Consider the following 15,590-nt stretch of genomic DNA (forward strand, 5'->3'; position numbering starts at 1 on the left):
CGCTAATCTGACGCAAAATATAATTTGTGACAAATTAGCTACCGCCTAGCAACTAATGCTTTTCTCGCTAATTACAAGTCGCAGATCAGTGAGACAAATACAACAGTTGCTATTTCATCGGAAAGTTTTTTAGCTACCGAATAGATAGTCGCAAATCCATCACTAAAGTAAAAGCGAATTCCATAGAAGAAATAGACTAAATGGTAGTCGCTAATTAGCGACAAACTATACTGCAGCAGACTCGTCGCTAAATGCAAGCTAACTTCGTAGACAAAATAAAAAGCTTAGTTGACGGTAATTAGCGAGAAATTTTTTCGAGCCTAACTCGTCGCAAGTTTTCCGCTAATATGATCGCAAATTTGTCGCGTTTTGTAGCAAATCTATAGCTAATCTTTGAAAATCCTTAATCAAATTTGTAGGAATTTTATCGATAAACCAAAGCTATTCTAAATGAAAAAGTAGAGTTATGAAGTAGTCGCTAACTTTCTAGGAAATAATATGTAATCAATTAGTTGCAATACTATCGCAAAATGTCATCGCAATTTCCTTTTAAACTAGTAACAAATCGATAAATATCTCATAAATGTTTCATGTGCAATAGAGTCTTTAATTTATCACCATCATCAACAGCGAATATGTCACTAATTTTTCTGTAATAAATATACTAAATAATTTCTTTAAATAATAAAAATTATCTGTAAACAAAATATAGATGTAAAGACAGTTGTACCAAAAATATGAGTTGTAAATAATAACTCGAACTAAATATAGATGTAAAGACAGTTGTAAATAATAACTCGAACTAAATGAGTTGCATGAAATCCAATCAAGAAATAATCATGTCTCAAAATAAGCGATTTGTACCAAAAACAAAGTCGTGCAACAAATCTACAACCTCCAAAACAACTCGGTATAAAACGAGTTGTACAAAAGAAAAATAAATTTCAGAATGGTGATTTGTATTAAAACAAGTCATGCATCCTCAAAACAACTCGAACTGAACGAGTTGTACGAAACGTTACAACATTCAAATCACATTGAGTCAATTGATCTTCCTGGCTTCAGACCTCAAACTACTAAACAACTTCTCTACAGCTCAACATTTCGACTTGGTCATCTAATTGCTCGAGTCCAACTTCGTAAAGCTCGACCTCGAGCAGGGGCACTGTTCATGCACTGACCCACAATTTAGCTAGGCCCAAAACGAATAAAGCCCAACCTACAGAAATCATTTCGATCTACACCTACCTGACCTCATAGAGGTCGGACACAGTGACATGAGTCTAGCTCTACTTATCTAAATAAGTAACTAACTCTTAAGATATCTCCTATTAATCTAGAAGGGAGATCTCAACAACATCCCTAACAAAAGGGAACGATTATCCACCATCAAAGGTGGAACTACTCTAAAAGGTGGTTATCAATTCTACTATAAATACACTAACACCCTCAAGTTTATTCATGTTGGGAAAACTCAACAAAGGTTCAAAACAAGAACCTGTCTAACAGCGGAAGCACCAAAAATAATTTTTCCACAACTTGTGTGATTAAATAGGCAATACCAAAGATACTCCAAGCAGCAAATATAATGGCAAAAATTAAATAATCAGACACCAGAATTTTAACGTGGGAAAACTCCCAAAAGAGGGACAAAAAACCCACGGGACCTTGTCCAGTAAAATCTTCCACTATCAGAATAATGGGTACACAAACAGTCTTCCTAGTGACACTAGGGCATCTCAACAATCAACAAAATACATCATCAAAACTGATGGGATCAACATAAACCCTCCACAAAAGTGGGTATCTCAAATCAGGCAAAAGAGAAGGCAATACAACTAGCAAGTTATATCCTAATGTTCATCTCTACACCAGAAATAACATACTAAAATTTCATAAGAAATGGAGCAAGTTTACTAATTCAATTGGATCAAAATTGACTTGCCCTTTTTCCCCAATTTCTCTTCTCTCTCGTCGAAACCACACTGCTACTGCGTGCTTGCTTTCTTTCATTCAAAACAAGAATAAAACTCTTCTCTCTCTCTCCCCGTGGCTCAATGCCACTTTCTTTATTTTTTTTTTCTTTTTTTTCTTTTAAAACTTGTGGGCCCCACTTGGTTGGGGACCTACCAACAAATCTCCCCCTCACCAACTCAAGTGGGGATAGACTGCTCCACCAAGCCCGCCTTCTCTTTGCAGGAATCAAACTTCACTACAGGTAAACTTTTAGTCATCATATCTGAACCATTATCATCAGTATGGATCTTCTCAAGTACATATGACTTCATCTCAAGCGCTTCACGTATCCAATGATACCTCACCTCTATGTGCTTCGATCTGGAATGAAACGTCGGATTCTTGCTGAGATGGATAGCACTCTGACTGTCACAAAATAACACAAACTTCTCTTGACTGATGCCTAACTCTTGTAGAAATTTCTTCATCCACAAGAGTTCTTTAGAAGCTTCAACAACAGCAATGTATTCTGCCTTTATAGTAGACAAAGTAACACATTTCTGAAATCAAGATTGCCACGACAAAGCTCCTCCTGCAAAAGTAATCATATAACCAGAAGTAGACTTTCTTAAATCAAGATCCCCAGCCATATCTGCATATGTGTAACCATCCAACACAGGTTGGCCACTCCCAAAGCATAAACAAACTCTGGAAGTACCATTAAGGTATCTGAGAATCCACTTCACTGATTGTCAGTGTTCCTTGCTAGGATTAGAGAGAAATCGACTAACAACTCCAACTGCATGAGCAATATCCGACCTGGTGCAAACCATAGCATACATCAAACTGCCAACTGCAGATGCATATAGAATCTTTTTCATTTCTGCTTTCTCTTTCTCACTTGTAGGACATTGCTGCGAGCTCAGTTTGAAATGACTAGCAAGTGGAGTACTAACAGGTTTGGAATTACTCATGCTAAACCTCTCTAAAACCTTCTTAATGTACTTCTGCTGCGACAACCACAGTTTTCCATTCTTCCTGTCACGAGTGATACTCATGCCAAGGATTTTCTTTGCAGGACCCAAATCCTTCATAGCAAAGGATTTGTTCAATTCTTTCTTAAGACTTTCAATCTTCTTAGTGTCATGACCAACAATCAACATGTCATCAACATAAAGCAAGAGAATTATAAAATCACCATCAGAGAATTTCTTAACATACACACAATTATCAGAAGAAGTCTTACTATACCCATGACCTTCCATGAAGAAATCAAACTTCGTGTACCACTGCCTTGGCGCTTGCTTCTGCCCATATAAGCTTTTCTTCAACTTGCATACAAGATGCTCCTTTCCTTTAACCTCGAAACCCTCTGGTTGCTCCATGTAAATTTCTTTATCTATGTCACCATGAAGGAATGCAGTCTTCACATCAAGCTGATCAACCTCTAAATTCAGGCAAGTCGCCAATTCAAGCACAACTCGAATAGAGGACATCTTCACAACTGGAGAGAAAATCTCCTCAAAATCAATACCTTTCTTTTGCTCAAAGCCTTTCACAACCAATCGAGCTTTGTACCTTGGCCGTGAGACATTTTCATCCGCTTTCAACTTTAACAACCATTTATTCTTGAATGCTCTCTTACCTTTTGGCAACTTCACCAATTCAAAAGTATGATTCTCATGCAAGGATTTTATTTCTTCTTGCATGGCCTTCAACCCGTCTTCATTATGCTCATCAGACATAGCTTCCTGGTAGCTCTCTGGCTCCCCAGTCTCAATGTTCATCACATACTCATGAGGAGAGTATTTTTGAGAAGGATGACGCTCTCTAGTAGATCTTCTCAATTCAGGCTCAACTGGTGGTTCAGGTGGAATTTCAACATCTGGTGAAACTTTTGCATCTGGCATCTCAGGTTGAGGTGTAAGTTCATCATGCAAATCATCACCAACATTATCAACTTGTAAATCTCCCCCATCAACAGGAGGTCTAGTGGAAGGATCAGGTTCATCATTAGCAGAATGTCTAACAGTTATTGGCTTATTTGTCTTCTCAAGATCTTCAATAGTTTGGTCTTAAAAAAAAATCACATCTCGACTTCTAATTATCTTCTTGCTCACCAGATCCCATAATCTGTAACCAAAGTCTTCGTGACCATATCCCATGAAGATACACTGCTTTGACTTTCCATCAAGTTTAGACTTTTCATCTCTTGGAATGTGAACAAAAGCCATGCAGCCAAACACTCGCAAGTGACTATAGGAGACATCTTTCCCTCTCCAAAATTTCTCTGGAACATCACCATTAAGTGGAACTGAAGGAGAAAGGTTGATCGGATCTACTGTAGTTCTCATCGCTTCACCCCAAAAGGATTTAGGCAACTTTGCATGAGAGAGCATACACCTGATTCTATCATTGATAGTGCGATTCATTCTCTCTGCAACTCCATTATGTTGAGGAGTCTTAGGAATCGTCTTCTCAAGCTTGATCCCATGTCCTTTATAATACTCTTCAAACGGACCCTTGTATTCACCACCATTATCTGCTCGAACACATTTCAATTTCCTTCTTGTTTTTCTTTCAACACTTGCATGAAAGTGTTTGAAGATACCGAGCACCTGGTCTTTAGATTTCAAAACAAAAGCCCACACTTTTCGAGAATAATTATCAATAAAAGTAAAAAAATATGATGCACCACCTAGTGTCTTAGCATCCATAGTACAAACATCAGTGTGAACTAAATCTAGAACATATGATCTCCTATGAGGTCCAGAATTATGAAATGATACTCTAGCATGCTTTCTAACAAAACAATGAGTGCAAGTATTTAAAGTTGTACCTTTCACTGGAAGTGAGTGCTTCTTGGCCAAGACGCTTAGTCCTTTCTCGCTCAAGTGACCAAGACGTATATGCCACAAATTAGAAGAGGAATCATCAGCTACATTCACCTCTTCTTTGCACAACTTTGCTTGCAACCGGTAGAGAGTAGTGAGACTATTGTCTTCTCTAGCAACAATGAGAGCCCCTTTGGTAATCTTACATTTTCCACTACCAAAGGAAGTGAAATACCCCTCTTGATCCAATGCCTTCACTGAAATGAGATTGAACCGTATATCTGGCGCATGCCTAACATTCTTCAACTGTAGCTTGCATCCCATATTGGTTTCAAGCCACAAATCACCCATACCAATGATATCACACACTCCTTTATCTCCCAATTTGATCTTGCCAAAATTTTTAACAGTATAAGAAGTGAAAAATTCACGCCTCGGAGTGACATGACATGAGGCACCAGAGTCCATAATCTAAGTGGAATCATCACAAACAAGATTCACATAATTTTCATCATATGTGATAAGAACATCTTCATAAACAATAGCAGCAGTTTCTTCATCACTATCTTTACCTTTGTCTTTGTTTCTTCCCCTTGATTGTTCTCTTTTCAAGAACCTACAATACCTCTTGATATGCCCCGGCTTGCCACAATGGTGACAAATGAACTCCTTTTTTGGCTTGTACTTTCCTCTTGACTTGCTTTGACTCTCTGACTTATTAGAACTGTGAGGTTTTCTACTTTGACTTCTCCCCCATGACTCTGAAACAAGTGCTTTTGACTATGGGGAGGCATTAGTCAAACCTCGCTCTCTTCTTTTGGCTTCTTCATTCAACATGCTCTCTTTAACCATTGCTAACGTCAACTTTTCATTTGGAGCTGAGTTAGTCAGTGTCACAACCAGAACTTTCCAACTATCAAGCAAAGAGCTCAACAACAACAAGGCTTGCAACTCATCATTCAAAGTGATCTCATTATTTGTCAGTTGGTTCACTGTCTCCTGAAAAATGCTCAAGTGCTCCGGCATTGATTTACCTTCATCATACTTCATATTAACAAGCACCCTAATCAAGAATGCTTTGTTTTGCATATTCTTCCTCTCATATAACTCCTTCAATTTGTTCCACATCTTCTCGGCATTTGTTTCGGTGTCAACATGTGGATACACGTTAAGATCAAGCCATTGCCTAATCAAAGCAATTGCCTTCCGATTCAGCTTCTTCCATTCAGTATCGGATTTAGTACCTTTGGATTTATTCCCCTCCACAGGATCATACAAATCCTTGCTATATAGCATATCTTCCATGAGGGTCTTCCAAATTGAATAATTTTGGGAATTCAATTTGACCACTTTGTTGGGAAAACTCAACAAAGGTTCAAAATAAGAACCTGTCTAACAGCGGAAGCACCAAAAATAATTTTCCCACAACCTGTGCGATTAAATAGGCAATACCAAAGATACTCCAAGCAGCAAATATAATGGCAGAAATTAAATAATCAAACACCAGAATTTTAACGTGGAAAAACCCCCAAAAGAGGGACAAAAAACCTACGGGATCTAGTCCAATAAAATCTTCTACTATCAGAATACTAGGTACACAAATAGTCTTCCTAGTGACACTAGGGCATCTCAACAATCAACAAAATACATCATCAAAACTGATGGAATCAACATAGACCCTCCACAAAAGTGGGTATCTCAAAACAGGCAAAAGAAAAAGCAATAAACTAATAAGTTATATCCTAATGTTCATCTATACACCAGAAATAACATACTAAAATTTCATAAAAAATGGAGCAAATTTACCAATTCAATCGGATCAAAATTGACTTACCCTTTTCCCCCCAATTTCTCTTCTCTCTCGTCGAAACCACGCTGCTACTGCGTGCTTGCTTTCTTTCATTCAAAACAAGAATGAAACTCTTCTCTCTCTCCCCGTGGCTACTTTCTTTATTTTATTTATTTTTTCTTTTTTTTTTAAATTTGTGGGTCCCACTTGGTTAGGAATCTGCCAACAATTCAAAACCCAATCTATTAAAAACTTGCCTAAAACCTTTCCCTAAACCACATACATTCTTATCCGTCGTAGTGTTAATAATGTTAATAACATTATCCTTTCGAGGTAATTGTCAAGGCCGAATAGGATATTCACTCTTTATTTTATTTATTTATTTTTGTTCTGTTTTACTTGCTTTGATCCTTTTTAAATTTATTTTTTCTTTGTTGATTTAACCTTACTAGTTCAATCTCTTTCTCAGGTTCTTTCTTTTACTCTAAAATCATTGGTTAAATTACAAATTTATATATAAGTTAATTAAATTTAAAAAATGTGTAAAGTATTTTTTATTATCTAATATTAATGTTGTATTTTTCATTTTGTAAATTTTAATTTTATAACAACTTTATATATTTATTTAATTATTATTGGATCAAACGATTCAATTAGTGACCCACCAGATGAACCATTGATCTAATAATCCAATAAACTTAGCCGGATTAATTACTGGTTCAATTTTGATAACTTTAACCAAAATAGTATTCATTCTAATTTAAATTTTATAAATTGAATTAAAAATGTGATGAAATTATAAAGGTTTACATAGTACCAGAAACGTGTATTAATAAAATATTGCCAGAAACGTTTTTGCGATGAAAGTTTTGATTATTTATTAATAGTGCATTACCAGAAACGTTTTTACTCATTTTCCCCTTATTTTCTAATGGGTCAGTGATATTAGGTATTAGACAAGATTGTTTGTATTGTTTTGTAACATTTTTTCATGAATAGTTTTCTTAAAAAAATCACTGCATATTTCATTGTAAATTCACGATTGTTCATTGCTTTTGTTTTGTTTTCATATTTTTATCTACTATAATAACATGCAAGTATAAGAAACGCACCCCATAAAGTTCAATAGTCATATATTAAAGAACGGTTTCGCTACGTTACTAACAACATATCTGCCAACTTCTACCAACTCTTATTTATAATTGTATTTTATGGAAGTGTGTTCGTAGATGTGTCTAATAAAAATGTCTTTTTTATAGCTGTATTTAATAGAAGTGTCTTTATAGATATATTTTCTGGATGTATCTCTTTATATATGTATTTAAAATATATTAATTATTAGACACATCCACGAACACACTTCCATGAAACACAATTATAAATAAGAGTTTGCAGATAATATATTAGTACCCATACTTTTCCATTAAAGAAATACAAAATATCACAAATAAAGATATCCATTTCGTTGCCTTTCGACCCGTTTGGCCAGACAACTGAGTCTGAACCATGCCATTCTATTTTACTTAGCTTATTAAAACGACTCTTTTTGGTCACTAATAAAATTTCAATATGAGAAGTTTTATTTAAAAAAAAAATATATGTAAACCTAATGAATTGAAGATAACAAGAAAATTTCCCTTGAAACCTCAAATAGTACTCCGGAAGTATTGATTAGCACAAAAAAGATAACCAACTAAAACATCTATTTAAAATACAAGACAACAATGACGGAATTAAAACCCGAAGAAAAATTTAAAAATAACTCGGATTAATCCCATAAAATCATGGTGTGGCCACCATCATCCACAATGTTTCGATTTCTAATAACATCATTGGCAGCAACTTGTGACTGCCCGAGTAACATTTTATGCCCTTTTTTAAACGTACAACAATAATTTCTACCACGGCTTACAACCATTTTGGATGGTTTCATACTTCAAAAGTATTTCTTTTCATAAGAAACCAGACCATGGATTCCACCTTCAACCTGCGCTGCTCCAGTCCGGACCTGAACAGAGCATACCAAGTATTAAGAAACAAAGTTGAGTAAATCCCCCCTTTGGTCTTAGCAAGTATTTCAGAAAAACATTAGTTCAGAAAAAGCTTATAAAATTTATGAGGAATGCTAGGGGGCTAGCAATTTTGGTGTTTTGTAACCATCAATTGACCATCAATAGTGTCTTTAATGGTGAGATTACATCTAATGATGGAAAATCACTCACTTTTGTTTTGATGGTTAAATGCTGGCCAGAAAACACAAAAGTTGCTGCCCCCTAGACTTTTCCAAAATTTATAATACCAATCTTAACGAGAATATTAACATAAACCATATTTTATTGTTTGCCCGAGTTAATTCCATGACTACGAGGTTGCAATTGCAGGCAAACACATCTGATTCCCCTTACACAATTTAGAGTAAAGTGTGTTTTCAGATAGTGCTTTTCTCCTCTTGTGATTTTCAATTCAAGATGCATGTTCGTATAGAAAACACTAGTATTTTTTGAATCCTAACTTGTATGGGAACAACTCTTCCGAACAGAAAGAGAACAAAACCTAAAATATGAGGTAAAATAATTGCCTGCTTCTGGAACACATTTACAAACCATTCATTTCAATCTATGATGTTAGGAAGTTGTACGAATCTAAAAATGCCGTAGGGAATAATCTCAAAACATCCATTAAATGTGTTCTAGGAAAATGCAAAAATTTAACACAAATGTTTTTTACTCCTTTTCCCTTTGTTTGGTTTGAAAACAATAAAAATAATTAAAAATAAAAAACCCCTGTAGAGAACTACAGTTCAAGGGTAAATGGTTGAGAAAATAGGAACTAGTGTATTTAGTGCAGAAATGATGAAGATAACAAGAAACGATAACCGTACCTCTAGCCTTAACACCTTGGATCTGAGGAGGTCATGAGCAGACTGCAGAGAGTTGGCACCGATATCTTGAAACCCTTGCTTGACAGCTTGCATGGTGTATGGTAGGAACTTCAAAACAGAACCCTTATCTTTAACAGCTCCAACAACGCCCTGAGCAACTTTTTAGTTTTGCAGTGTCACCCAAATATCTTTGATCACTTCCTTTAGTCATAGCTTCTAGTGAACCCATTCCTCTATACTTCTTGACTCGTTGACCATTCTGGTGAAGTAAAAATCAATTATGCATATTAACCAAAGGCAAGGAAGAAGAATAGCTCAAGATTTTATTTGTTAGAACTAAAATGGCCAAGTCAAATATCGAAAACATTGCAATCTTTTCACTTCAAGTACACCAAGGACTTGAAACAAATATTAATCATGAATTCCCCCAAAGTTTCTTCCCAATTATTCATCTACCATTTCAGTGTCAATGCTAAATACAAAAACAAATAAATATATAAAAATATTTTTCCTCTGAGCATAGAGTTTTGATGCTCTTACAATTTCATCTTTTTTCTAAGCAGTAAATTTTCTTTTATCATCACACTGCTCCACATTATATCACAACTATTGTTGCAGAGCCTGACCCAGTTTTTTATTCATACCTGATATTCATAAGCTCCAGGAGCCTCGTTGCTACCAGCTAAGAAGCTTCCCATCATAACTGTTGATGCTCCCAATGACAAAGCCTTGACAATATGCCCAGAGTTTGAGATGCCACCATCGGCAATCACAGGAACACCGCTTTTATACGCAATAGATGCAACCTTGTAAACTGCAGTTGCCTGAAAAGCATGAAGCCAATATTAATAACTTAGCACCTGCAAGCCAGAACATATAATTGAGAACAGGGCAGAAAGCAGGGCTGAAAATTCCCAAACACTTAAATGCAATATTAACAATCTATACAAAGTCAAAACTACTTAAACTTCGTCATTCCATAAGAAAAACATCACCATCTAAAGCAAAATGCAATCCCAATCACTGAATACTATTCAATAAGTCAACACTGTTCAAACAAAATGCAATTCTAATCATTGAATAAGTTAATACTGTACAATCCTTACAACTGAGTAGCAAGACCTCTTCTGCAATTAAGCTCAACCTAATCACTGAACCAAACCTTCTCAAAACGTAACAACCATCCAAATTTATCACAATCTAAACTCATATCTAACAAACAGCTCAAAACTCCAGGCCATCAACAAACACTAACACAGGCAGCAAAGATCAAAGATAACACCAAATTGAAAAATAAAATAAAACAAAATAACGTTCATACCTGACCACGCCCAACTGCACAAACCTCTTGTGTGGTGCAAATTGAACCAGACCCCATACCAACCCTCAATCCATCAACACCAGCTTGGATCAGATTCTCAGCCTGGTACATAGTGACCACGTTCCCACCAACCACATCCAGTTCCGGGTACACCTTCTTCACATACTTGATCATCTCCAATTGGTAACTAGAATTACCCTGTGAGCTGTCAAGAATCACCACATTCACCCCAGCCTTCACCAAGTGCTCCAACCTCTCCTTGTCTTGCTCCCTCGTCCCTATTGCTGCCCCAACCATCCATTCCCCGTCGGCACCCAACGACCCTGGCCCTGCCAGCTTTGGGTACCCTTTAACCTTCTCAACATCATCCTTGGTAACCACATCAACCACCTCGTTGTCCTTCACCAGCCCAACGAAATTCGCCTTCTTCTCCTCCAAGACCTTGTCAATTTCCTTCAAAAAGTACGGGAGGCAGAAAAATTTAGATAACGTAAAGAAAGACAACACCAAAAGATTTTATTTAATGAGAGCAAAGTATTCGTCCTTGCCTTCAAGTCATGGCTCCAGGGCACCGTAATAGGTGTCGAGGGAGCCATGTAATCGCGGACTTTCAAGCTCTTGTCGCTTTGATTCATGTAGTCTTCTTTTGACACGTAGCCAAGTAGCTTGGACTTAGAGTTGCCAGACTCTGTGACAAGGATGAAGGGAGAATCGGCGAAGTCGTCCGGGGAGTCAATGTAAGCTGAGGGAGGGAGGAAGACCGGGTGAGAGAGGATGGGAACGCGGCGGGACTTGGCGGAGCGGATGACGGCGGCCTGAGTGGCGGGGGAGATGTTGGAGTGGATAATAGCGATGGCACCGAGAGAGGCCATGGCAGCGGCCATGGCGGACTCCGAAACGGTGTCCATTGGAGAAGCAACGAATGGGACAGAGAGAGGGACGTTGCGGGAGATGCGGGAGGAGAGATCGACGGCCTCCGCCGGAAAGTCGATGTAGTGAGGGAGGAAGATGACGTCGTCGTAGGTGTAGGAGAAGCCCTGGTTGAATAGCTTCTCCGCCGTGAAACCGTCTTCGATCGGCGGCGGAGTGAAGTCCATGGCAGCGATGGCGATGGTGGTGGTGGTTGTGGTTGCCGGGGAATATTAAATATTAAATAATTAATAATATAATAGTCACAATGGATAGGCTTTAAGTTGTTTCGTTTGCGTGGGTGAGCACTGAGCAGGGAAATGAGCAAGGTTGCGAGAACCGAACCGGTCAATGAACAGGTAAGGTAACTGTTCACTGGTTCAACCGGTTTAATTAAAACACAATAAATGAAGATATCCCAATACCTGTTCCAAACAAAACACAATAATTTATATCAGATGCAAGGAAATGCATTGATGCCACAAAGATATCCCATATAAACCTTTAAGAATTATAGGAAATTTTCCTTAAAGCAGGTACAAATAGCTCTTGAGAATGATATCTTACAACTTCTAGCAGAAAACACATATTTAAACAAAATATAAGGACTAAACTTTCAGTATGAGAAATAAATCATTGTAAAATGCAGCAGAAACCATATCTTTAAGTTGACTGTAGTAGAACCTTGTATGCAAAAAGCAATGGTGTAATAATGGTGCTTATTATCAACATAAATATCACCAACTAAGATGAATCAAATGTGGCCACAACTTTCAAAGCAACTGAAACTTAAACCAACGATTGTAATTCTGAAGCTGCTTGGATCGTGCTAGTAATGATGGCAGGAAAGAAAAGTACTGAAATTGCCAATTCAATTATTTTGATCTATTACAACCAAATCATGAAAATATTCAGAGATACATGTGAGAACTGGAAATCAAAGCATACCGTAGAAGTTACAAAAATGAGAGGGCCACAGAGGAGAAAGGAGACACAGCAAAAATTATTAACAAAACTACACAGTATTATCACAGTGCTTAATTTATATGAGATGCAAGGAAATGCATTGATGCCACAAAGAGATCCCATATAAACCTTTAGGAATTATAGGAAAATTTCCTTAAAGCAGGTACAAAAAATAAAGGTTCTGAAAACCGAACAGGTCATCGAACCGCTCGAGTTACTGGTTCATCGGTTTAGAGGTTCAACCGTTCAACCGTGGTTCGACCGAAATAATGAATTATAATAAAATAACATATCAAATTATAAATAAATATATATATACAAATTAAAAGTATAATTCCAATTAAAATCTCATAATCACATTTAAATACAAAACATGAGTCAAATATAAAAAAACAAATATCAAATGTCAATTTACATACGTATAAAATTTATAATATTATATGAAATTTAAGATAGTCACAAGAAACAAAAAAATTCATTGAATTAACCAAATCAATAATAAATATTCGATCATCTACTTATCTAGTTAATTGAGTTAATTCAATTCATCTATTTCTTCGTTAAAAACAAAGATGACAAATTTATTTCTTCTCTAACAAAAGACCGATCATAATGAACAAATAGAAACTCTGAAAAACTTTTAACAAAATTTTCAGCATAATTTTAATAAAGATTAACAAGATTTTCAACTGATCACAATTTTAGCAAAATTTCAACACAATGTTAACAAAGATTAACAATCTTTTTCCAAAAATTAACCAACAAAACCAGCAGTGAACTAATCATTCAATGATTCAATCAACACCAAGAATACAGTGTTCAGCTTCAGCAATCATCAATCACAGTTTTAGATCTAAAATCAGTAACAACAGAAATTATATGATTGCAAATTAGTAATTACAGTGAAGTAGCATTCAGCAACAACAGAACCAACTGCATCAACTAAAAAACTTCATGCCAACAATAACTTCAGAATCACAACAACAATAACTTTAGAATTCAATTTCAGAACACAAACTCAGCTCAAAATCTTAAAAATTAACTAGAAAATAAAGATGAAACAGAAGAAGACGTGACCTACCGGTGAGACGCCGAGGGTGGAACGGGGGTGACAGAGTGAGCTCGGAAAGAGGAAGGGGAGTGACGGCGACGACAGAGGAGACGGCGACGGAGCTTCCACACGCGACGCCTATACCCAGCGAAGAAGAGTGGCGATGACAACGAGCAGGGCTAAATTTCCCTTCAGTTTCAGAGAGGAGGGGTTTGGGGTTGGGGCCGTATTAGATTTTAGGGTTTTGTTGTGTTTTTTTTTCTTTTAGCCCATAAAACGAAAACTTTAAAAAAAAAAAAAAAACTGTCCGGTTCTATTGGTTTACCAGTTAACTATCGGTTCAACCGATTCTTTAGCTGGTTTTCACTAGACAATTTATGAGATTAACCGAATTAATTTAGTGACCGATTTTTAATTAATTTAATTAAACCGATCGGTCCAGTTCAATTTTTAAAACTATGGAAATGAGCGAAGTGGGGGACTGAAGTTGCTTTTGGGGCTTGGAGTTTATATTTGGTCTATGCTATACATCCAAACATTTTTCCATCCAAGTTTTATCCAAGTCCAACACCAACAAAAACCACTCTCATTAAAAAAGCGTCATTACACGCGCTTTATCTTCTTCTCCTCCCCTGCGCTTCTTCTTCTTCTCCTCCCTTGCGCTTCTTCTTCTTCTTTTTCTTCTTCTTCTTTCAAATACACGCATACGTCATCTTCTTCTTCTTTCAAATTCACGTATACCTCCTCCTCCTTCTTCTTCGTGCAGGCAGATTCTTCTTCTTTTTCTCCTCTTTCATTATCGTCATCACCAACAACATAAATATTATTTTTTTCAATTAAATTGAATAGAATGCAATTGCTAAATTGAATTGAATTGAATTGAATGGACGCAGGTGTTCTGAATTGAATTGATAATTTCTAAATTGTAGACAGAGGTGTTTCGAATTTGATTTTATATAATGGATTATGTTTCGTTCAATCAGTACTATACAATTATTTCACCATGAGTGCGTGCTCGGTTCATTATGCAAAAAGCTGTTCGAATTTGATTTTATATAATGGATTGTGTTTCATTTACTCAGTACTATACAATTGTTTCACCATGAGTACGTGTTCGGTTCATTATGCAGAAAGTTGTTCGAATTTGATTTTATATAATGGATTATGTTTCATTCACTCAATACTATTCAATTGTTTCACCATGAGTACTGTGTTCGGTTCATTATGTAGAAAGCTGTTTGAATTTGATTTTATATAATGGATTATGTTTCGTCCACTCAGTACTATACAATTGTTTCACCATGAGTACGTGTTCGGTTCATTATGCAGAAAACTGTTCGAATTTGAATTTATATAATGGATAATGTTCTATTAATTTAGTATTATACAATTGTTTCACCATAATAACATGTTCGGTTCATTTATGTTCTGCACAATTTAAAACTCCTCCTCCTCACTTTCTACTGCTTCTTCATCAGGGAGAGAAGGAGGAAAAGACAAAAAAATACAGCAGCAACAACAACAAAAGAATGACGATAAGGAGAAAACACGTGAAGAAGAAGGAACACGAAAAAAGAAAGAAGAGAATGAAGAGGAGGAGGAACGTTAAGAAGAAGGCGAAGAAGAAGACGCTCCGTGCGTAAACAAGCGTGAGAAGAAGCAGAAGAAGAAGAAGCGCAGCGAGAAGAGAAAAAGAAGAGAAGAAGCGTGAGGAGAGAAAAAAAAACGAAAAAAGCGTGTGGTCTAAAATTGTTTGAATGAGCTTGAATACCAATATTGTTTGAATGTGGAGAATATCTCTTTATATTTTATAGTTGACTATGCTTTTCACTCATTCCTGTCCTTCTTTTCACTTGAATTATACAAATACATTTATGACAAAA

General features: G+C 36.4%; 1 pseudogene; it reads right to left on the bottom strand.

Moving 5' to 3' along the window:
* On the bottom strand, positions 8,305-13,935 carry LOC107625792 (annotated as a pseudogene).

This window comes from Arachis ipaensis, chromosome B02 (genome assembly GCF_000816755.2).
Source record: "Arachis ipaensis cultivar K30076 chromosome B02, Araip1.1, whole genome shotgun sequence".
In the NCBI taxonomy this organism is placed as follows: domain Eukaryota; kingdom Viridiplantae; phylum Streptophyta; class Magnoliopsida; order Fabales; family Fabaceae; genus Arachis; species Arachis ipaensis.